At 34.7% G+C, this 24039-nt stretch overlaps 1 protein-coding gene and 1 pseudogene across 1 annotated transcript in view; both read right to left on the bottom strand.

Moving 5' to 3' along the window:
• The window catches only part of LOC125873377 (vacuolar protein sorting-associated protein 27), a 1193133-nt gene that overhangs the window by 730212 nt on the left and 438882 nt on the right, over nt 1–24039 (bottom strand). The gene's annotated exons all lie outside the window — the stretch shown is intronic.
• Nucleotides 8108–22666, bottom strand: LOC125873758 (uncharacterized; annotated as a pseudogene).

A 24039-nucleotide genomic window follows, 5' to 3' on the forward strand; every position in this document is an offset into this window, starting at 1 on the left:
ACTATTGCGTTCTTGGACTAGGGCTTGGTCGACTCTTTCTCCTTTTTTCCATTCAACTTGATGAATATTTGGAGAATGAGTTGACTAGGGTAAGTTCTAATTATGTTGCTAGGTTTAAACTGACCAAAACTATGTAGTTTAGGGGTTAAACAACGTAGTTTAGGGGTCCAATGCATAAGGAAAAGGACCAAAATGACACCTAACTTAAATCTGGCGAATCCCATCCACGGAAGGAACGACAGTCCGTCGTTGGACCTACCTGCCGTCGTTTGGGTCAGTCGGTTAAGTCTACCCGACAGGGCTTCACTAAAATGAGCATAACTTTTTTTCGGAGATGAGATTTTAGAAAACTCGGTGACGTTGGAAAGGGGATTCAATTATCTATCATTATGTGGTTCATGGGCCACCTAATTCCTTTTGTGCTAAGAGTGATGATCATCTGAAGTTGATCCATCAACAATTTCCCTCTAGCTGACTGCTGATCCTCACCTACGGTCTATAGGTCCAACCACGAACCATACTGGTCGACCGTGGGTGGAATTAGAGACTATTAAGACTTGGGCCTTAACGATGGAACCCCACCTACGATCCGTGGTCCCACCTACTATCCGTGGGTGGTTCCATTTGTAATGGCACCAGATTTTCTGAAAACTAGGATTTTCTTCATTATGAGATCCGAGGTGTTACAATATCTCCCCCTTGGGAGCATTCGTCCTCGAATGAAGTCTAAACTAGCTGGGTATGGAGGAAAGAAGCTGCAATCGCTACCACTATGTACTAAAAACTGATATCTGAATAAACTGAGTTCCAAGAATATGCAAATATGTTAAAAGTGCAAGAACAACTGAAGGAACATAATACTAAGACTGAATTTACGCAAGAGTAAACTGGGAGACTGGAGGGGAAACTATTATCTCAAGTTGAAACAGAATCAAAAGGAAATAGATGGGATAGTTGGCCTTCATGGCGGCTTCTACTTCCCAAGTAGCTCCCTCTACGGACTAACTCCTCTAAGTTTTTCAAATCTAATCACCCCCTTCATAGGTGATACCTTCAAGAAAGCCCAATCATCTATCCTAAACTCTAAGTTCTTTCTCCTTACATTTGCATAGGACTTCTATCTTAAGTCTATTTCTGACGAGCTAAACCTTTTTTTCCCTAGATTCATAAACTGAATCTAGCCCAATCAAGGTTGTTTCACCTACTCATCCACCTTAGGAACACATAAGGGATGATCTCTCCCTTGGGAGAAAACCTCTACTTTCTATTGATGAACTGCACCTTCCAACTGAAGTAGTAGAGGATCACTATCTATTTTTCCTTATCCTCCGCTACCAATGGAGATTCTAATTTATTCTGAACTGTTACACCACTCTCTGATGTGCCATAAGGAGAGCTCCCAAGTGAGAAAGCATGTGAACATCCTTTGCTAAGTCTTTTCATTCTTCTTCAACATGTGCTACACTACCCATAGATAGTCTACTAAGAGAATCTTCTACTACGTTGGCCTTACCAGGATGGTAATGCACATTCATAGCATAATCCTTGAGTAACTCAAGACATATCCTCTGGCGAAGATTCAACTCTTTCTGGGTGAACACATACTGGAGGATCGTATGGTCTATGAACTCATCTACGTGAACACCATACAAGTAATGTCTCAAAATCTTAAGTGCAAACACCACTGCTGCAACCTCGAGGTCATGAGTTGGATACTTCTTCTCATGCACCTTAAGCTGTGTAGAAGCATAATCTATAACCTTACCTCGCTGCATCAACACACAACCTAGGCCGACTCTAGATGCATCACAATAGATAACATAACCATCTGAACACTTTGGTAGAGTCAAAATGGGAGTTGTAGTCAACCTAGTTTTCAGTTCTGCGAAGTTCTTCTCATAATCATCTGACCACTGAAACTTAACCTTTTTCTGAGTAAACTTAGTCAATTGAGAGGCTATGGATGAAAATCCCCCCACGAACCTTCTGTAATAACTAGCCAAACCCAAGAAGCTTCTGATATCTATAGAAGAGGTTGGTTTGGGCCATTGTTTCACTGCTTCTATTTTCTCAGAATCCACTCGGATCCCTTCGCTGGACACAATATGACCAAGGAAAGCAATAGATTGCAACCAAAACTCATATTTACTAAACTTAGCAAATAACTGGCGATCTTTGAGGGTTTGCAGGACAACCCTCAAATGATTCACATGTTTTTCCTCATTCCTAGAGTAAATGAGGATATCATCAATAAAGATGATAATGAACAAGTCCAAATACTACTTAAACACTTTGTTCATCAAATCCATGAAAGCTGCAGGAGCATTGGTTAATCCAAATGACATAACTACAAATTCATAATGATCATACCGAGTTCTGAAGGCTATTTTCGGGATGTCACTATCTTTGACTCTAAGCTGATGATAACCAGATCTGAGGTCTATCTTCGAGAAATGACTAACACCTTGAAGTTGGTCAAACAAGTCATCAATGGGGATAGGGTACTTATTCTTAATTGTGACTTTGTTTAACTACCTATAGTCAATGCACATTCTGAGAGAACTATCTTTCTTTTTCACGAAGAACATTGGTGCACCCCATGGGGAAATACTGTGTCTGATGTAGCCCTTATCTAGATGGTCATTCAACTGCTCTTTCAATTCCTTAAGCTCGTCTGGGGCCATTCTGTAAGGAGGAATAGAAATATGCCGGGTATCTAAAAGGAGATCAATTCCAAAGTTGATTTCCCTTTCAGGAGGAACTCCAAGAAGATCTTCTGGAAACACTTCTGGGAACTCTTTAACTACAGGAACTGATTTAAGAGTTGGGGTTTTGGAGCTTGAATCCTTAACCTGAACTAGATGGTAGTGATAACCCTTAGAAATCATATTTATGGCCTTAAGGTAAGAAATGAATCGACCCATAGGCGCTAAGCTACTACCCTTCCATTCTAAGATTGGTTCGTCTAGAAACTGAAAACGAACAATCCTAGTTCTACAATCGATTGAGGCATAACAGGAATGTAAACAATCCATGCCTAGAATGATATCGAAATCTACCATTTCTAACTCTACAAGATTTGCTGAGGTGACTTTCTAAGAGATTGACAGGGCAATTTTTGTATACCTGTCTAGCTGTAATTGGGTAACCAACTGGAGTAGAGACTGAGAAGAGTTTTGAAAAAGTTTCTAGACCAACATTGAAGTTGATTGCTATAGAGGGAGTTACAAAAGACAAAGTAGCCCCTGCTATCTTTCCACTTTGTGTACCATATATGAGTCATATCCTTAAGTAGGTAGGATGCCAACTCAACCCTACCATTACCAGTCACTGGCATCACTCCAAAGATTTTCTTAACCTTATCAATGAAGTTATGTGGGTCCTCACCAACTTGTGACCCTAAAAGCTCAGTCGGATTCATCCCAACAAAATCTTGAACTCTAGCTGCCACTGATCCACTATTTCTATTAGTAGGAACTAGAATCAGCTGATTGTTCTAGTTGGTCATACTCTGAACCAAAAGGTAGATCGCATTCCCAAACTCTGCGTTCGAAACCTCATGGTCTGGGACTAGAGGAACTACGTTAGCATTGCGTGCATTAGCATTCCTTGTATAAGCTCTACAAGGAGGCAAGATCTTAAGCGCATAACAACGGATTAGAACGAGGAAACTGGATCATACCTCACGCACAATAAGAGTAACAAAGAAAGTGAAGTTTTCTTAAAACACTTCATAGCCTCCCTCTCATTAGATGTGGTGCACTTCACACCCATTAAAAGGACTCTACTTAGTGCGGTTTTTTAGACATCCTATGACTCTTAAACCTAGTGCTCTGATACCAAGTTTGTCACGCCTCGAAGCTACCCCCAGGACGCGGACACGGGACCTAGGATCACGAGTGACCCAAAGCTAACCTTGTTGGCATATTATAAGCATACTAAAGATAAACTGAATTAACAAAATATTGTGCGAAAGCTAATCATAAGATAATCTGAAATGATAGGGAATACCCATACTAAATTTGAATGGATAAATACTGAGAGTTTAAAAACAACTGAAAAGTCAAACTCAAATGCTAAAGTTGAATATAACTATGTATGACATAAGCCTCTAACTAACTAGAAGTGTTGGGGCATGCCCCAGCTAAATCTAGCAAAAACATAAACTAGGACTAAAAGAAAAGGAAGATAATCATGTCAATTGTCCTCGAATAATGAGGACTCACCACTTATGTTGCTGAACTTAAGATCGGGAACCGATCTATGCGTGATCTGGAAGCTGAGAACCTGATCACGATAAGATATAGCGCAGAGTATGTGTTAGTACTTGAAAGTTACTGAGCATGCAGGATAGAATAAATCTGAACAAACATATAATCATAATTGAACCAAAGCATATATTTGAGCAATTATAAGAGATAAGCACCATACTATACTGAGAATATTGAACATGAACTAACTGAATGCAATGACCAAGTTATAACATGCTGGGGCTGAAATCTGACTGTGACTGATAACATGGTAAATGCAATAGAACCTAATAGAACTGTGGGAGCTACTAATAATCGACATAAAACCACATGAACTAAATGTAGAGTACTATGTATACGCCCCTTCGAGAGGACCCAATATACCTTGCCAGAGGTATAGAGGCATGACTGGCATGATCACTAAAATGATGCCCATAAAGGGGACTTACAACCTACGGGGCACGTAGTTCTGGGACTTGAGGGTGACTTACCCTAGTCCACTCGGTATTAAGTTTCTCCCAATTGATTATGTAATTAACATTTTATGACTGAATTCTTGTAATACTGGATAGCTCATGATCTGACATACTATCTGAAAATGCAACATTAAGTACGGATAATGAAACATTTTTAACTGAGGCATGTATATGATACATTATGATTAAAAATATTGAATAGCTCAAAATACTGACATGCAGATACTCATATTTGAAAACTCTTTCTAAAAAATAATTCAAAATCATAGTATACTATGATCATTGATGACTCAGGAGGTCATACTGCATAAACATTGATGGTATATCTACATACCATATTGTTCATTCATTGATGGCCTACTCGATTGTCTTACAAATCATGTTTTAGAAGCTCTTTCTCAAAACTCATCTTACCTTTTTCAAAAACTCATTTTAAAATTCAAGTGTTGGCTTTAAAAAGCTTCTCAAGATTTATAACTCAAAATAGGGTTCATGTTGAAATATATTGATAATGTGACGTTTGAAACTAGAGCATGTATATCTGTTTAATTGACCTAGCGTGTGTATTTCATTAACTAAAAGTACTACACAGCTAGGGTTCTGAATCTTTGAAAGGATCTACGCAAAACAATGCTAAAATCATGATAATGTGATTAGGAACATTATTGTAACTAATTCATTATAATCTACTGAAATTCTAGAAACCCTAGGTGTAGATAATCTGAAGGGAATCAAGAATCTAACTGAATTCTAGGGACCTGATGGGTGAAAGGAACCCACTAGTGAAATCCCACATACCTGGTGATGAATTCCATGGAGAAATCTTTCAATTTCGGGGCTGAAACTGATGAAAACCTTTTGCATTCTTGTACTAGGGTTTGTCGACTCTTTCTCCTTCCTTTCGTTAAACTTGATGATTTTTTGGAGAATGAGTTGACTAGGGGAAGTTCCAATTAAGTTGCTAGGCTTAAACTGACCAAAACTATGTAGTTTAGGGGTTAAAAGACGTAGTTTAGGGGTCCAACGCATAAGGAAAAGGACTAAAATGACCCTAACTTAATTCTGGCGAAGCCCATTCACAGATGAACAGCGGTCCGTCGTTTGGGTCCATCGATCAAGTCTACCCGGTAGGGCTTCACTAAAATGAGCATAACTTTTTACTCGGAGATGGGATTTTAGCAAACTCGGTGGAATTGGAAAGAGGATTCAATCATGTATCATTAAGTGGGTCATGCGCCACATAATTCCTTTTGTGCTAAGAGTGATGACCATTTGAAGTTGATCCATCAGCAATTTCCCTCTAACTGGTTGGTGACCCTCACCTATGGTCTGTAGGTCCAACCAAGGATCGTACTAGTCGACCGTGGGTGGGATCAGATGCTATTATGACTTGGGCCTTAACGACAGAACCCCACCTACGGTACGTGGTCCCACCTACTATCCGTGGGTGGTTCCATTGGTACTGGCACAGATTTTCAAAAAACTAGGATTTTCTTCGTTTTGAGATACGGGGTGTTACAGGAGGATTCCATTTACTTTAAATTATATCTGTTGTTAGGATATCATGGGTCTTGTCCCGACTTTTATCTTTGTTAGTTAGAGGGTTCATAGATAGATAGTAGAGCTTCAGAAGTCTGTTCATTTATTTTGTTTAATGTTTTAAAGGCTTAAGTTGCCTATTTCATGGCGAGTTGAATATTCTATTTTTATTCAGAGTTTTTCATTTGAGTTAACACTTTGTATTGAATTATTGATTTTATTTTGTTTTAAGCTTTGTATGCTTGAGTTAGTCTTCCGTTTGTAGGCAGCACTAATGAGGGTTCTCCTGGGGACCAGCAATGGTTCTCGAGTGCCGGCCACGTCCAGGGTGTAGACTCGGGTCATGACAGAATCTTAAGATATGTGTTACCAAAACCATCATTGATTTTATTACGGAATGCATATGATTGATGAGCAGTCATATTTTTGGTATTCCGCTACTTTGATTAAGTTCTTGAAATATTAAATTGATACAAACATACAAATTAGTAGCAAGTGAGAAACATTCATCTTTTTTTAAAATCATCTCCATTTCCATAGAAAGAGAAGTTAAACTTTTCATCTCATATCCAATTATTTAGTGAATCTTAAGAGACGCATCACCACAAAAATTATTGATCATGTTACCAAATCCATAAGATTGATGAACAAATTTCTCTTTTGGGGGCATTCTAGCATTGCGATTAAGTTCTTGAAATATTACTTGACGCATATATCTACATTACTAGAAAGCGAGAAATTTTCAATTATATAGTATAATTCCACAAAATGGGGTCTACGGAGAGTAAATAGACCTTACCATTCAAATAAACCGTAGAAATACATCAGGAATAGTTATAGGCCGGACCTAGCAATCTAGGTAGATGTCAAGTTAGTCATTTTTTTTCATAGAATAAAAGAAGCTCAAATGGGGAAAATGAAAATAGTATAAACCATAAAAATATCTACTCATATTTAGAAGCAATAGACTTCATCTTAGTGTGATTTCCAGACCATAATCCTTTAGAATAAAAAATGTTGATGCTCCAATATCTTGATGTACAAAATGTTGATGTTCCCCACTCCATCATGTTAATTTCCTTTTGAGAATGGATTTTGAATTCCATAAATACAACTTGTTTTGGTGATATCTCTTATCACATAATAGAAACAAAAATACATACAGGTGATATCTACTAGTGAATATTTAAATTTAGATCTCTTTTGTTTGCCCATAATTAAGATTTAGTATTAATCAATCAAATCTCAACCGGTATGTATGTAGGTTTCCTTAACCATGAAGTACGTTTTTAAGGAAACAATCTTTGGATGGGTATGAACATCTAGAAATGATTAAGATCTATAACAAAGTCTTATATCATCCAATGTCATAGAGAGATCCTCAACCGTCATTATAATCATAGATACATTCATGCCATACAAAGTATAACACATATTGTTACTCTTTATTGTTGCAACTAACTTTTTGTTCTACTAGGAGTACGGTATATCGGTGAAACCCTAAGCTTCAGAGTATGGATAAGATGCATGGGATCATGTATCTCCAGAAACATCACTAGTGTTTCATGTGGTGGCTGGCACACTCAATGACAGCTCGGAAGCCCCATCAACAACTAGTGGTGTAGTAGTAAGAGTCTGAGACTCCATCACAACATGAGTACTACTAATAATGCCTACCTCTGTTGGCACTGAGCTGGAAGAAGCTCAACCGGCACTAGCTCTCAGCTCATCTAACCTCAGCTCCTTATCAACCTTGGACCTCCTTTGAGCTTCCAATATATCTTCCTTCTCTTGGTCTCTCTTCATGTACTTTCTCTTCTTTCATTTATTCTTCTCCTTATCTTACTCATGAGGGCACTTTCCTGATGCTTTAGGGAGCGAATTCAATAAGTTAATGGACGGATCCACCCCGTGCAATTCATCGATATCTGGAATTGGGAACACTTCTGTTGACCTCTCCTGTAGGTCTATGAGCTCAAAGTCCCAAAGGTAGAAAAAGAATTGTACAGGAGTGCTTAATGAAGAATATCCTAAGTTCACATGTGTTGCATCATTACTCAACTTCACCTATTGTTGTCCATATAAATCTCTGTTTTCTCTTTTCTCTTTTCTCTTTTTTCTGACAACAATTTTTTGCAAAATTATAAGAATCGAATAGGAAAAGTTCAATGAAAGTGAAAATGACAATAATAACAATACCAATATATTGAGGAACTATATGTTTTATTGTGACTTGAATTCGTTAACTTTTCTCAACTGTATGCTTACCAATATTAGAAGGGATGTCACGTTCAGATAGGTAGTTAACTTCTCCCCTATTTTTTATGTCAACCCCCTTGCAAGATTCAGTACATGTTTCAACTACATAATGTTTGATCAACTTGTTACCACGAATATGTTGTTTACGTTTCGATGTCACCTGCAAATTAAACCCTTTTAATGACTATGCATACATAGAGTCAATCTCATTACCTATTCTAATATTATTTTCTTGAGCTAACCTGCATTGTTTCTTCATTTTTGCTTAATTTATTCTTTGTTTCACTAACTTCCCCATGTACGATGAAATTGTAAACTTCTACCAAAGATCGAAACTTTTTGTTTGTACCCAAATGATGGCAGACCTGTTTGCCAATAATTATTAAATATTTATTTTATCATAATCTAAGTAAAGAAAATTTACGTAACCAATTTTGTATGCAGGAAAACATGTATATTATTCAGAAGGAAAATTACATAATCGGTTATTGAACTAGTTGGACGAGAAGTATTCTTGATGATCCAGTTTTGTCTTCTCTGCTCAAATGTATAAGTATGCAGGAAATGCATATTTTTTTGTATCATCTCATTCTGCAACCAAAATAAGTTGTACTTATGGAATCCAAAATTATTCAAAATTCATAAACAAAAGGTAATTAGCTGGATGGAAATGGAGCATCAACATTTTGTACATAAAGATATTAGACCATCAATATTTTATATTCTAAAGGATCATGGTCTGGCCAACATAATAAGATGAAGTTTATTGCTTCAAAATAAGAGCAGATGTTTTTGTTGTTTATCACGTTTTCATTTTCTCCATTTCAGCTTCTTGTATTGTTTGGAAAATATAAAATAACTAACTTCTACTTCTACCTCGATTGCTAGGTCAGGGATATAACTATTTCTGACGTATTTGTATGGTTAATTTAAATCGTAAGATCTGTTTAATCTTCCTAGACCCCCATTTTGTTGGATTACAGTAGGTATTCAAAATAGCTTGATTCTTGTAATTTAGATATTTATGTCAAGTAACATTTCAAAAACATTATCATAGCACTAGAATGACAAAAAAAGATATTTGTCCTTCAATCTTATTTATTCTGTAACAAGATCAATGATTGTTGTGGTTAGGCATCTCTTAAGATTGAATAAATAATTTGATATGAGAGGAAAAGTTCCATCCTTATCAGAACTTCTCTTTCTAAGGAAACTGTTAAAAGCGATCACACCCTCTAAATTTATCACAGAGTAATTTATTCCAACCATAGCAATGTTATTTCTCGCTTCATTTGGTCAAACCTAAGATGATTAATCTCCTCTATTCTGACCTGGTTTTACTAGACCTTGTATTCTTCAAATAAAAAAAATAAAAATAGATTATTAGATAAAGAGAGGAAAAAATCATGAAAAGCTTAGATCCATCAGACTAGTCAAAATAATACAAATTTTTTAGAGGGATAAAATAAGAGAAGATCATTTCAGATAGTTTGTTTTATATATAGTCGAATCAATTTATTTGTGTGAAACTATGGTAAGTGAAGGAGTTAAATATCATATGGAACAAAACTATCTCAAAATACTTATCATTTCTTGGCTTGAATAAATTCTATTACCATTAACATGTCTATTGAAAGGTTCTAAAATATTAAAGCTCACAAATTTCATCCATTATTCTTTGTCGCCCTACTCCATCATTATAGTCCACCATTATTAAATACCACCATCAAGCACTCACAACTACCATCCTCAACCCCCACCACTATAAATCTACTTACAATTATTATTGACATCAACCATCAATACAACAAAACTTATCAAGCAATTTCGAGAATCACAATCATAAGTTACCACTATGTATTGTAAACCACCATCATCATTCACCGTAACCATTTCCTACAAGTATCATCCAACTATAAACTACCACCAAACTAATGTCATTAGCTTCTACTTCAACCATTTCAAATATATCTATTATCAACAACACTATCTTTAGCCACATACCATCCTTCACTGACATTCATAACAATCATCACTAGCCATCACAATCACAACCAATCATATATTTTTTTAAAAAAATTTGTTGATGTAGTATTATATTAATTTGCTTTCATTATATTTTACGAAAAATGGCTTAAATGACACCTATATTATCGTTGGATTTGTTGTAACAAAATCATACTTTATAAGGGTCCTATGATTCCCCTCGATACTTTTGTTTAAACATTTTTTGAAATTATTGGGTGAGATGAATAAAAAAATCAAAGCTTTTTTATTTTATTTATAAACGCGTGTTGATCAGCAATAAAAAAAACAAAGGGGATCAATCATTATCACTCACTTACACTCTTTTGTTTCTTATGTTCATTTGTAATAAAAGTGTGTGAAACACTGCTATTCTGACAGAGTAATTCAAGGAGAGCTAAGCCCTGATTTGCAAAGATAATATATATGATATCAAATAAAAATGGGAAAGATGTCTTGTCATAAATGATTTGAATTTTTTCTGTTGATAATGTGCATTTGATTTGGTTGGAGAGGAACAATACAATCTTCCAAGAAAAGAGTAGAACTTCAACAGTACACACTATTTTGATCATCCACGAGTCATTTGCTAGAAGTGTTTTGAAGTCATGACTTGCTATAAGAATTAGTAAGCAGAATTTCTACTTCCAACGTTGTTTGTGCTTATTGTTCTAGTAGTATGTAATTTGATGGTTGGATGTTTTTAGAGATTGAGACTCTATCTAAATCAAATTCATGTTGATTTATTTTATGAGTTGTACATAATTCTCTTGGTATATAAAATACATGTTTATTACCAAAAAAATAACACTATATTATAAACTTACTATTGTATATGTCACAAGTCAAAACATTAGATACAATTACATTATTCCTAAATTTTACTCAGTTGTGAAGGAAAGCGTTTTCCATAAAAAAAATTATAGGAAAACAAGTTGGTTTCTAACTTATAAAAATAAAAATCCTCTCATTCGCACTTTATTCAGGGAACTAGGTCCCCATAAAGTATGAATTTGTTAGAATAAATTTTATCATAGTTCAACTGTCATTTTAGCCATTTTTCATAAATTTTATATTTATTAATTTTTTCAATATAGAAATTCTTTTTATGTATTAAGATTTACGGTAATTAGTAGTCTTATTATTCAGTATTTATATCTTAATACATCATATTAGTGTTGAGATGTCTATTCAGAGATTCATCGACATCTTATTATTCAAATATGCATTCTTATCTTGACGTCTTATATATATCATAAAAAAAGAAAGAGGCCTTAAACTTTTTAATTGAAATTATTATTTTACTTTTATATTTATTTGTAAGACTATAGAATGACCTCATTCAATATTGTACCTAGGTGATACCAAAGTAATTTTCTAAATCATGTGTAGTTTTCACTTTTACATGAATGTAGGACTTAACTAAACATATGGCTCAATTGAAGAATTGAAATTAGACTTACTAGATATCTTTTAAAAGTACTATTATTAATGTACTAGTACTCATAGAATCTTTGTGTTCCAGTTTATATAAATCTCTTTTTCTTTTTAATCAGTCCTAAAAAAAATTATTTATGTTGAATTTAACTTTGTGTCTAGTAAAACTGTATCACACAAATTGAAATGGAAGGAGTATATATTTAACTTATTTTTGACTTTATGACAAATGCTTTAACTCTAGAGAAGATCATATGTCTTTAGCTCATAACATACTGATAAATATTAAAAAGTTTTTCAAGAATCCATCAAGATAATTTTTGGACATGACTTAAAATAGAATAAATTAAGAAAACCATAATTGGAGAATTTCAAAAAGTTTACCTCAAAAACATCGACTTTTGATTCATCATGTGCGATAAAAGATATTGGAACTTCTATTAATATTGCATCCTCAACATCATTGTTTTTTTGTTGCTTCTAGTTGAAAATATGAAAAAATTACTTAGATTTTTTGTGGAGAAAAACTGTTAAATAATGATGATGAAAATTGTTCAAGATGCTAGAATACACAAAAAAATAGTTATATATGTATATATATATATGCTAGAATGATGATGATGAAAATTATTCAAGATGCTACAATACCCAAAATACATTAAAGAAGAAGATGTTTCTCCATCAATCTTATACATTTTTGTAACAAGATCAATGGTGATAGTGGTCATGCATCTCTTAAATTCCACTAAATTCATTGATTGTGTGACAAAAAATTCATCCTAATTCAAATTTCTTTCTAAGAAAGTTACTTTTTTGGGGTTCTCTTTAATAATGAAGTTTTAAAAAGTTGTTGCAACCTCTATCACATATTAAATTAATTCTCACCATAGTAATAAGTATTTCTCTCTTAATTTGGCCAAACCTAACTTTCATCCTTAAAATAAAATAAAAAAAGAAATGGCTAGATAAAGAGGGGAAATCATAAAAATCTTAGATCTATCTTACTAGTATTTGTGATAAATTTCCAAACTGGAAAACTACTATGTTATTCATTGCACTAGTATGTAAAGTTACTCTATCTAGCTACAATTAATATAATCATCCTCCCTATGAAACAAACTCATATACATTTTTTCAAGATAGTTTGGTCATGTCGATTCTATAGATGAATCAGTCTATTAGTGTGAAACTATCATAGGTAGAGGTATTAAATATCATATAGAAGACAATTTTCTCTAAGGACTTAACAGTTTATGCAATAATGCAGACTTAACTAAGATATCACACAATAGAGAAAAATATGTGTATATGTGATATTTTCTACTAAGTATTACAATTTAGATGTCATTAATTAGTTTGCGTTAATTATGGTTTAATTTTAATGATTCAAATCTCAACAATTAAATTTGTATGTTTTTAGGTTTGAATTTTAATCATTTAGATTTTAACCAATACATACAGTTTTTTATGCTGCAACCATTTAATGGGTTTGAGTAGGTAAATTTGTATGTAATATACTCATACATTAGAGGGGTCTTATAACCCCTCTAGATATTTGTTTGAAGAATATCTTTGTTTATTTATCAAGTGAAATGAATAACAAATGAATGCTTTGTTAGATCTTTTGTACACCTGCACTGATCAAAAGGACAACAAAAAGTAGGGTGGTTCAATCACTATCACTTATTTACAATTTTTGAATAAAACAAATAATGGTAACCCTCTCCATTGCACTTTAATCTCTTGAATCAATATGTTCTTCCATCATCAAATCTTGACTAGTGTCAAACAGGAAAAATGCGAAAAAAATACTTTAAAAATATCCAAGGGAGTACTACGCCTCTTCTAAAGTATGAGTACTAAGGCGTCAATTTAAATTTTTTTCTAAATTATATAATTATTAATTTTTGAAATATTCATATTTGTAACGTACTATTAAGTTGTTATGGGTGGTTATCGCCATAGTATCCGGCTTAGAGTCCCCATAGTGAATTGATCTAATTAGAACTCAAAGATTGGGAGGGTATAAGAAGTTATATCTCTTACTTAATCTAGATGGTTCGTCATGTAATATTGTGTTGTGTTCGGTTAGAAGGTAACCAATGATCTTGACCTCTAGAGGAGACTCTAAGACTGATTAGAGATCCATTTAATTGTGATGATATCTAGGTCATTTTCTGTTTATGCTTCCTGTTTGTTATTTAGAGATTTCATGTAGCAACCCCAAGTAATTTATGACTTACTGGGACTGACAGTTTGGTCACCTGGTCGTTCGTTTAGTTTTTGTGCGAGTTTTAGTTTTTTAGAGCTTTTGAACCTTCAGCTGTCAATTTTGACCAAAAGTTCAAGAAGATGACTTCAGAATCCAATTCTGACGATTCCATAACCTCCAGAAGGGTCATTTTAGCCTAGTAGAATATATGACACCACTGTCGAGGCTTTCAGTGCAAGTCTGTGTGATTAGGTGTTTTAACTTTCAAGTTAAAGCCTAATTTGGACTTTTGTCAACATTCTGGGTAAACGAGCTCAAATGAGGGTTCCGTCAGAATGGTTAGCTCAGATATCTTACTTGAAGGTTTCACCCAAGAAGGGTGTCATGAGATTTGGTAAGAAGGGGAAACTCAGTCCCCGATATATTGGTCCTTACAGGATATCCAAGAGGATTGGCAATGTAGCTTATAAGTTAGAGATACCCCAAGAGTTAGCAGCGGTCCATCCGATATTTCACATTTCTGTGTTGAAGAAGTGTATGGGCAATCCTTCACTTATTATACCTACTGAAGATATTGGTATTAAGGATAGCTTATCTTATGAGGAGATTCCCGTGCAAATTCTAGATTGTTAGGTTCGCAAGTTGAGAACCAAGGAAGTAGCATCAGTCAAAGTTCTATGGAGAAATCAATTTGTTGAGGAAGCTACTTGGGAAGCTGAGGAAGATATGAAGAAGAGACACCCACATCTCTTCGAATCCGGATAAATTCCAAATTAAGGTAGTAATCCTTTTCTTGGCATTTGTTTTAAGTTGGCATGTTGTATTTATATTTGCTTGTTGGGTGTTTGAGTTGAATGTTAGATGTTACACCCTTAGTCTACTTAGAGTAATCTCATTCGAGGACGAATATTCCCAAGGAGGAGATATTGTAACACCTCGCTATTTGAAAGAGCTAGAATTTCAAAGAACCATTTTTGGAAATAATGAAAATCTGAAATTTTGGCAAGTTATGGTAAGTATGAGTTTTGGGTCAAATTCAAACGACCATAACTATTAGTGCAGGATGAGTTAGGTGTTCCATAAATATCCAATGAAAGGCCTTTGAATTATCTTTCCAATGCCACCGAGTTTGCTAATTTTCGAGCTCGTATGAGGGAGATATCCCTGTTTGAAGTCGGGCTGTCTGGATAAGGAAAGTCACCCGGATTTAAGAGGGATATTTTGGTCTTTTCCTTACCAAATTAATGTATTTCATTTTTAGTAATTAATTAGGGGTCTAAACTGAATTGGTTCGGTTTACTCACTCAAATTTCACGCTAGGGTTTTTAGAGAAAGAACTCCAGAGGAGAAAGGGGGAGAAAAGGTCAAAAATTCGTCAAGTTCTTGCGATTTTAACTGCGGATTTCGCCAAGGGTTGATCCCTAAAGAGGTATGTGAGTTCACATAGCGTTGGGTTCATTCACCATGCGCCAATCATGTTAATTTCAGCGTGTTTTCGTCTTAAAAAGTTGAGGATTTGATGTTCTTGAACTGTGTTTTTAAAATTGCCTTCATTCTTAAATTTGGATGGAATTGATGAGTTTCCTGAGATAGTCTTAACGATTTTAAGAGTTGTTTTGAGTTACATTCTTGGGTACATGTATTGGGTCACAGAATCTAAATATAAATTGAGAAAAAAAATTGAATTTAATCGAACTAATATCAAAAAATGAGTTGAAAAATTCGTCGAGGCTGGCTGGGGGAGGTCTGGCGCGGCGCGCCCTAGATGTGCCAGAGGGGGCTGGGGCAGCGCGCCAGCAGTGCGCCCAAAACTAGTCTCTGAACTTTAGGAGTTGGCACCCCGCTTCTGCAATGCGTTAGGGTCGCCTTCCCACCAGTTTTCCATCGTTTAGCCCGTCTGAGTCCTTATAAAGTGTACTAACACTTCCTATCGATTCTAACTACTCTAAATGACTTCTAAACATCTAGAAATCATCCATAAACATGAATCATAACCTTTAATCCATAAATTCAAATTCAAGGAAAGTTAAGAGCCAAGTCTAGAGAGTTCTTAGAGTCTTTTCAAAAGTCTTTTACAAATGTTTTAAACTTATTTTAAGACTTGAGCATTGAGTTGAGTAAGAGTAAGAGTGAAGTTATTTTTCTTAAACGATTATATGGGAACTAAGTATTCCCAAAGAGTAAATGTTTTCACCTTTACACAAGAAAGGAAACACTGATTTCCAAGAGAGCTTTTGAGCTAGTTTTTGAGAAATAATCTCAAACCACAGAGAAAGAGTAGTGTTTTTAAACATATGAGCTGAGTATATTTTGGGAGTAGTATTGAGCACTGATATGGGGACGAGTTCATAATAACTCAAGTCTCCATAAACCATATAGCCAATGTGGGTAGAAAGGATAATACTTTTTAGATGATTCCTTAATTCTTTTAAGCATAGATTAGTGGATCCTCTTAGTTGAGGCGTCCTATATAGCAAGTTATAGGACAGTTCTGACAGCGTGGGCGAGACGATATATCATAGTTATGGTTGTCGGTTAGAGAATCTCCCAAACATAGTTCATTTTTGTATACTTATATACAACTGAGATATTATTGTATTTCCTATACTTTGAGATGTTATCTACTATTTTAAATGCTTTATATAAACTACATCTTTACTATTGTTTATTTCTGCATTGAGTTGAGTATCCATGAGTTGAGTAAAGTTGAGGTATGTATTTCTTTCAGATTTCAGTTCAAGCTTATGTCATGTTTAGTTTTCCTCTCGCATGCTAGTATATTCAATGTATTTACGCCATTTGGCCTGCATCATTTTATAATGTAGATACAGGTAACCAGGATCAGCATCCAGCGCTTCGTTGATCCAGTAGAGCACTCATAGGCTTTTGGTGAGCCTCCTTGCTTTTCGGAGGATCCCTTTTTCGTGTTTTAGCATTTTGATCAGGGGTCTTGTGCTGATATCCCTCATAGTTTTAGAGGCTTCACAGATGGATAGTTATAGTTCATTAGTCTTTCCATTTTCAGTTGTTTATGTTAAGACTTGGGTTGCCACTTTGTCTAGTTGAATGTTTGCTTCTAAAACATTCTAAGTTTATTTTGAGATAGTTGAGTAAAGTCGCATTTGATTTCTTTTATTGATGCTTAAAGTCTTCCGCTGAGGGTCTAGCCAGACTAAGGGTTCGCTTGGGGCCAACAATGATTCTCGAGTGCTAGTCCCACCCAGGGTGTAGGCTCGGAACGTGACACTCATTGAGGTCGAATATTACCATTGGAGAGATATTGTAACACCTCAGATTCAAAAAGATGAAAAATTACAGGTTTCTCTAGAACTGGTGCCACTTCCAACAGAACCAACCATCAATGTTCTGTCGACTGACTTATGGGCCGTAGGTTGGACCATGGGTGGTAAGTTCAAAAATCTCCAAAATGTCTAGTCCCAGTACTTTCTATACAATTCACCAAGACGGTCCCTCACCCAATATACAACTCATAGGTAGGTCTCATAGGTGAGTACGGACCGTAGGTTGACCAATGGGGAGTACATGGGTCCCGCCAGTCCCAGGGTCTAAAAACAAGTTTCTGAACCCATCGACGGTTGACCAGGATGGTCTGTAGGTGGACCCACGGAGCGTAGGTCCCCACTGTCGATGGAGGTCAGCAATTATTTGTAAATGGGGTTTTGGGTCTTTTTCTAATTATTCCAACCCAATACTATCTCATTTTACCCTTTACCCCAGGCCCTATATAAGTATTTTTAACCCCTAAGTTAACTAATTCAAGTCATTCTCTTAAATTCTTAGAAGTTGATCGAGTTCATCCTCTCAAATATTTATCTCTCTAAGAAGAAGGAAGAGGTTAGGGTTTCAAGATCAATTCTCCAAATTCTCCATTGATTTCAAGTATTTGGCATCAAGGTATGATAGTTTTCACCTATGGAGTCCTTTACTCCATAGGGTTCCTAAATTCTTCATTTTTTACTAAGTAGAATCTCCAATTGAAGTTAGGGTTTTACTCAATCCCATGGGTTCTTTTCAATTATGATCTAATTGATTGTCTTATGTCTTTTTATGCATGAATTGAGATTATTGCATGATTTACGTTGAAATCACATGAACTCATGCATGATCCATATTTTTTATAATTAATCATAGGGAAAAGACATGGATTCCCCCCTAAACTTGTATCGAAAAGTCAGTTACACACTTCAACTATCATAACGATCTATTACACACCTTGACTATTTAAAAGTGAATTTAATACCACCCTGATATGTGCAACACCACTCTCAGACTATGTGGTGTGTTACACTCGCTGCCACATCAGCTCTACGTCAGCGCCATGTCAGAAATTGTATTTTTTTTATATCATTTTTACTTTCTTTTCTTTATTATTTAAGTTTTATTTTATTAATTATATTTTACACTAATTAATTCCTAATCAATTATTAAAATTCTCTAATAATTTTGTCTTTTTCATAGCAAAATGATAAAGAAGAAACTTTTAGCAATGGCCACCAAGAAAATTGCCCGAAATCTGGAGTTTAGTCGTGGAATTGAAGAATTCTTCCATTCCAAAATGTACCCACAAGAAGGTTGTTTCAGTTTCTTCCACTGATTAGCCATGGAAAATGAGCTTCCATTGTTATTTTTTGCGGCTTGTAGTTGTAAATATTTTTCAGATCTGGGCATACATTCTTTGTTCTTTTTCCATGTTCTTCATGGAGGTTTCTTAAAAATTTGAAATAATAGAAAAATAATTTTCTTCCCATTTTCAATCGATCACTCAATTCACTAAAAAATGTTCATCGAAGCTCCAGCAATTGAAACCTCCCAAAATTTTACTCTTATGTGAAGTAATTTGTTTCTTGGTTGCTTCTTATTATTGGTTTATTTAAGCTTAATGGGGTGTGAAGAAGATGAGGAAGGTGGGGTGTGAAGAAGAAGAGATGTGGGGGGTGGGGTATAAGAAATATTTTGATTTTTAATTATTATTTTACTTTAATAATTATCTGACGCGCATGATTTTTTTAAAATTATTATTATTTTGTCATGTCAGATTTAGGGGTAAATAAATTCACTTTTAAATAGCAGAGGTGTGTAATAGGTCCCCATGATAGTTTAAGCGTGTAACTGACTTTTCGATACAAGTTCAAGGGGGAATCTATGCCTTTTTCCTTAATCATATGATGAAGTTTTTGAACTATGAAAGATGAATTTATGAAGATATGCATGTTCCGTATGAAATTGATGAAAATGATTTAAGGATGCTTTGAAAGTAAAGTATCATTGTTGTTGTGAAAGGATTCTCTCACATAAAGGATTCATAAGGTTGAAAGATTTTCTCACCTAAGATGAATTAAGATTTAAAGAGCTATTGTAATGAAAACTTAGCTTGGATTGGCCACTTGATGTTCCCTTCCATGGATGATGAGGCAAGCGACGATTACCCAACCTCTAATGGTAAGACAAGCAGCGCATATTCATGTCTCATGGATTTTAAGATAAGTTAAGATTAATGAATATTCTATTGGATTTATGCTTAGCACCGAGTGGACAAGTGACGATTACCCATGTCCCACAAATGTGTCACCATAGATTTGTGTAGATAGACATTAGCTAGTGGATCCACGTAAGCTAGAAGTTCATGGTTCTTACCTTGGAAAGTTAAAACACCTCTTTTCGGTGTGGGGTAGACACCAAATTCTATGTTATAACTCACATGGTGTCCCACAATAATGAACTAAGATTACTTCTAAAAGTATCTTACATGTGTTTGAAAGATGTTTAGTTTGCATTCACAATGATTATGATTTATGTTTTCTTAACCCTTTTATATTATGGTTTAGCTCACTAAAACATTTTTGTCTTTTAGCCACCTAGTAAAGTGTAGCCTAAACTTGCAAAAAGTGTGGCCTTTGATAAAAAGCTATACTTTTTTACTTTAGGCAACGCTTTGTAGGGGATGGCCTAAAGAAGCATAACCTTTGACATTAGGCCACACTTTTAAAATGTCGCCATAGCAGCTACACTTAAAAAGCATGATCAAAGAGGTATAAAGGGCATGCTTTGTAGTATTTCATTAGCAACACTTTTGTTTGATTATACTACACTTAAAAGCGTAGCCTTTTCTTTGTTATTGGTCACACTTAAAAGTGTCGCCTTTTATATCTCATCTACAAAAACACTTATAAAGTGTAACTTTTCTTATGTGCAAGATAAAATTAATAATCAATAAGCCACATATTGGACTTCCCTATAGCCACACTTTTGATGTGTGGCAATGTTATGTAGAGTTTTTGTAGCCGCAAATTTTCATTTATAAGAATAATAATTTTGATTTGCATATATTCAATAATCACATAATTAAATATATAAGTGATCTAACGCACAAAATTAGCTAATAAATAATTTGAATGTATATATTTCAAATAAACTTTGAGAAACATGTCTTGTACAACCCATATTTACACAGCAATACTAGCAATAAATTCCACAAAACCAAATGTATTCAAACATATATGACACTAATACAAAAACTCTTTATCGTTCACCACAATTGATCAAGTTTACTTCTGGCCACTATTCAAATTCAATCACCGGCATTTTCCTGCACATTCAAAATAAAAATATAGATTAAAGAAATAAATCATGTATTTCAGATGTTGAAAAACATAACTGATCTTAGTTGCTATTAAAGCATGCATTTCATATGCTAATCAGATGTCTCAGTAAGTAACTAGAACAAAATCCATTTTCCAATTAATTGTTGTTACAAAAACTATAAAATCTAGTTCTACGTGTATTCCAAGACTCTTTCAGAAAATATGAATAATAAATCTGGGAAAAAAGAACAAAACAGTTAAATAATCACTAACAAACTACATTTGGACAACTCTATATCCGGTCAAAGTAGAATATAGATACAAATTTTATACAAGAAAAATCTTAAACATGTCAAAGTAATATAGTCAAGAACATGGAGACATCAAACGGAGAGAAGAAAGCCATGATAAATGCAGTATAGAGTTCGAAATCAAACATTTGGCAATAGCACCCGGCCACAAGAAATATTTGAACAACAATGACTTCAATCAGTTTCGTAACATTTAACTTTTTAAAGAAATGGTAAAACCAATCTCCAGATGTTTACCATACCACAAAAGACTACAACTTGTTCTAAAAAGGTCATCAATTGCTTCTGCTGGAGTTAGTACCAATATTTTAGTTGTTGGAGGCACCATCACCTCCAACTCTTTCCATAAAAACTCAAGTTATCAATTCTAAAACTTCAACATATCAATGGACTAGAAGGGCAAGTTGTGTTATGCAGGAACCCAACAAAATTCTCTAAATCCAGAGGGAATGGTCCAAAATTAAAATTGAAATTGATCTTCTAATGCCAAAACTTGTAAAGATATGGTCAAGTTTCATAATATGGATGGTACAGATGAAGGCAAATGGAAAGACATTGACTATGACAAGGTCCCATATTACTGTCTCTACTGCAAAATACAAGGTCATTTCATGAAACTAATCATGAGCAGGTTAGGAAGAACCCAACAAAATTCGCTAAATCAAAGCTAAAAAGGAAGAACAAGCTAACAAAACCAAAGACCAAAGAATTGATAAGGAGATGATGATTGACGTTCAACCTTTTTCAAGAAGGAAGGCAATCAAAACCAAAAACCCTCAGAAAATCATGCAACAACGTGTAGACTAACATATCCAGATTGATCACGACCAAGATGGAATACACATGGATGAGAAAAAAATTCAACATTAAGGTCTATATGAAACTGATCATGGAAGGATACGAAAAAGAGTAACGGTGTCGTTGTAAAAGAACCAGTTGACAATCAGAAAGCCAATACCTTAAAGGAGGTTCCTAGTAAAGTCAAAAGGAAAAATAGGGGAAAAAACACATTTGACAACTTCTAGAAGAACACCAATCAAGTCAACAATATGAGGAGATACAAAAGCAACAAAACGAGAACTACCTTGGACATAGATAACAATATACAGACTACTAACAGAGAACTTGAAATACAAGATACCTTTTGAAGAACCGAGTAATGAGCTGACCCTGAAGAATATGGAAGATTTTGGCCTCTTACAGCTTGTGCGCTACTTGCATCAACAAGTGAAGCAAGGTTAGATCCGACACACCGTGGTATATCTTGAACATTCAATTCAGGGTTGTTTTGCAGCAATTGACTAAATAAATGTCACATTTCTTCTCTCATTTCATTCATTTGTTCCTTTAGAGAAGTGATTTCATTGGCATGCTTTTGTTTTAGATTGTTTGTTTCCTCATCCTTCTTCAAAGAACTTGTCGTCACTAATCTACCATAGCACCTAATTCGACCGGGTTGCTCCTTTCCAAACATTGCCCTAAATGCATCATCAGCGGCTTTCCCAGAATTTTGGTGATTCTGAAGTTCAGCCAGTTGAATAAAATTGACATCCATAGTGAACTATAAGGATTATTTTCTTTCCAACTAAAACGAGTTTATGATTCATTCAGTTAATTTTAATTAACATCCCTTCCGAGCAAACTGTCTAGCAACTCATGCATTTTAGAATAAAATTGTCACCCCCTCCGAACAAATCAACAGTCTTGTGATAGCGGTCAAGAACTAAGAAATCTAACAACTTTTCCTAGCAAACAATTCAGCAACATCGACAAAGAATTGATTTTTCCCTCCCAACAAATATTACAAAGAATACAACTAAGAATAAAAAAAATTGCATCCTCTCCCGCAAATAGTCCAACTACTTTGATCAATAATTTAAAAGAAAATATATTTGATATTTCCTCGCACTTGGAGAAGAAGAAGAATGAAACGACCCCAAAAATGCCCGAAAATGTGCTTCGGAAACACCTATAATTGTAATTTCCATATATCTCAAAATCTGTGAATGATTTCAGAAATTAGACTTCATATTCTTATTCAGGGGGTAAAATTGAGTGGGAAATGAGTCTAACCCGAATTTTAGAGCAACGGTATCAAAATTCGAAAATCACAAAAAATGTGATTTTCAGGGTCAACTTTAAAGGGGCATATCTCTTAGCACACAAGGAACTGGAAGGGCCACTACCTATTAAATTAAAGCCCTTCGAGTTATCTTTTCAATGCAATTGGTTTCACCTCATTTCGAGTTAGGATGAAGGAGTTATGACCATTTTCATAAAACCTGTCCGGGCAGAATTGCAATTTCCAGAGAGCTAAGTTACTGTAGCGGGCTGGGACGTTTTTCTTTTATAAAAAAGAGGATTGTCCCATACTTAGTTGTATTTCTTTCTAGCTTCAAAACACTCAAAAACACTCACTAATCCCTCTCCAAAATTCCACCAAGATCTTCAACCAAATTCAAACATCTCAAGTTCTAATTCCGGATTCAAGACTCAATCTCAAGCATCAATTCTCCATTCCAATCTTCATCAAGGATTCTCCAAAGTTGAGGTATGTGGGTTGATTGTGGAAACCTTCCTTTCCACAAGTCCAACCATTTATCCTCTATTTTACTTCAAGTTTATGGGTCCTTATGATCATTTATGAACTCTTGAATTATGGAATTACTACTACACATTCTATTATGAAGGTTGATATATATATGTATGTTGTTGGTGCGCTGATTTATATGTATTTCAGAATTGGTTGGACTTAGTACTCTTGAAAGACATGATTTTATCTACATGAACAATAGCCCACCATGTGTTTGATAAAATGTCATTTATAGAATTCATAGGAAATGGAAGGTCCAATGTACATCCTATGAGTCGGATGATTATATAATTATTGAAATGATGATGAAAGGGATACATGTATATGATTTTCTC

The sequence above is a fragment of the Solanum stenotomum genome, chromosome 8 (assembly GCF_019186545.1).
Source record: "Solanum stenotomum isolate F172 chromosome 8, ASM1918654v1, whole genome shotgun sequence".
In the NCBI taxonomy this organism is placed as follows: Eukaryota; Viridiplantae; Streptophyta; class Magnoliopsida; order Solanales; family Solanaceae; genus Solanum; species Solanum stenotomum.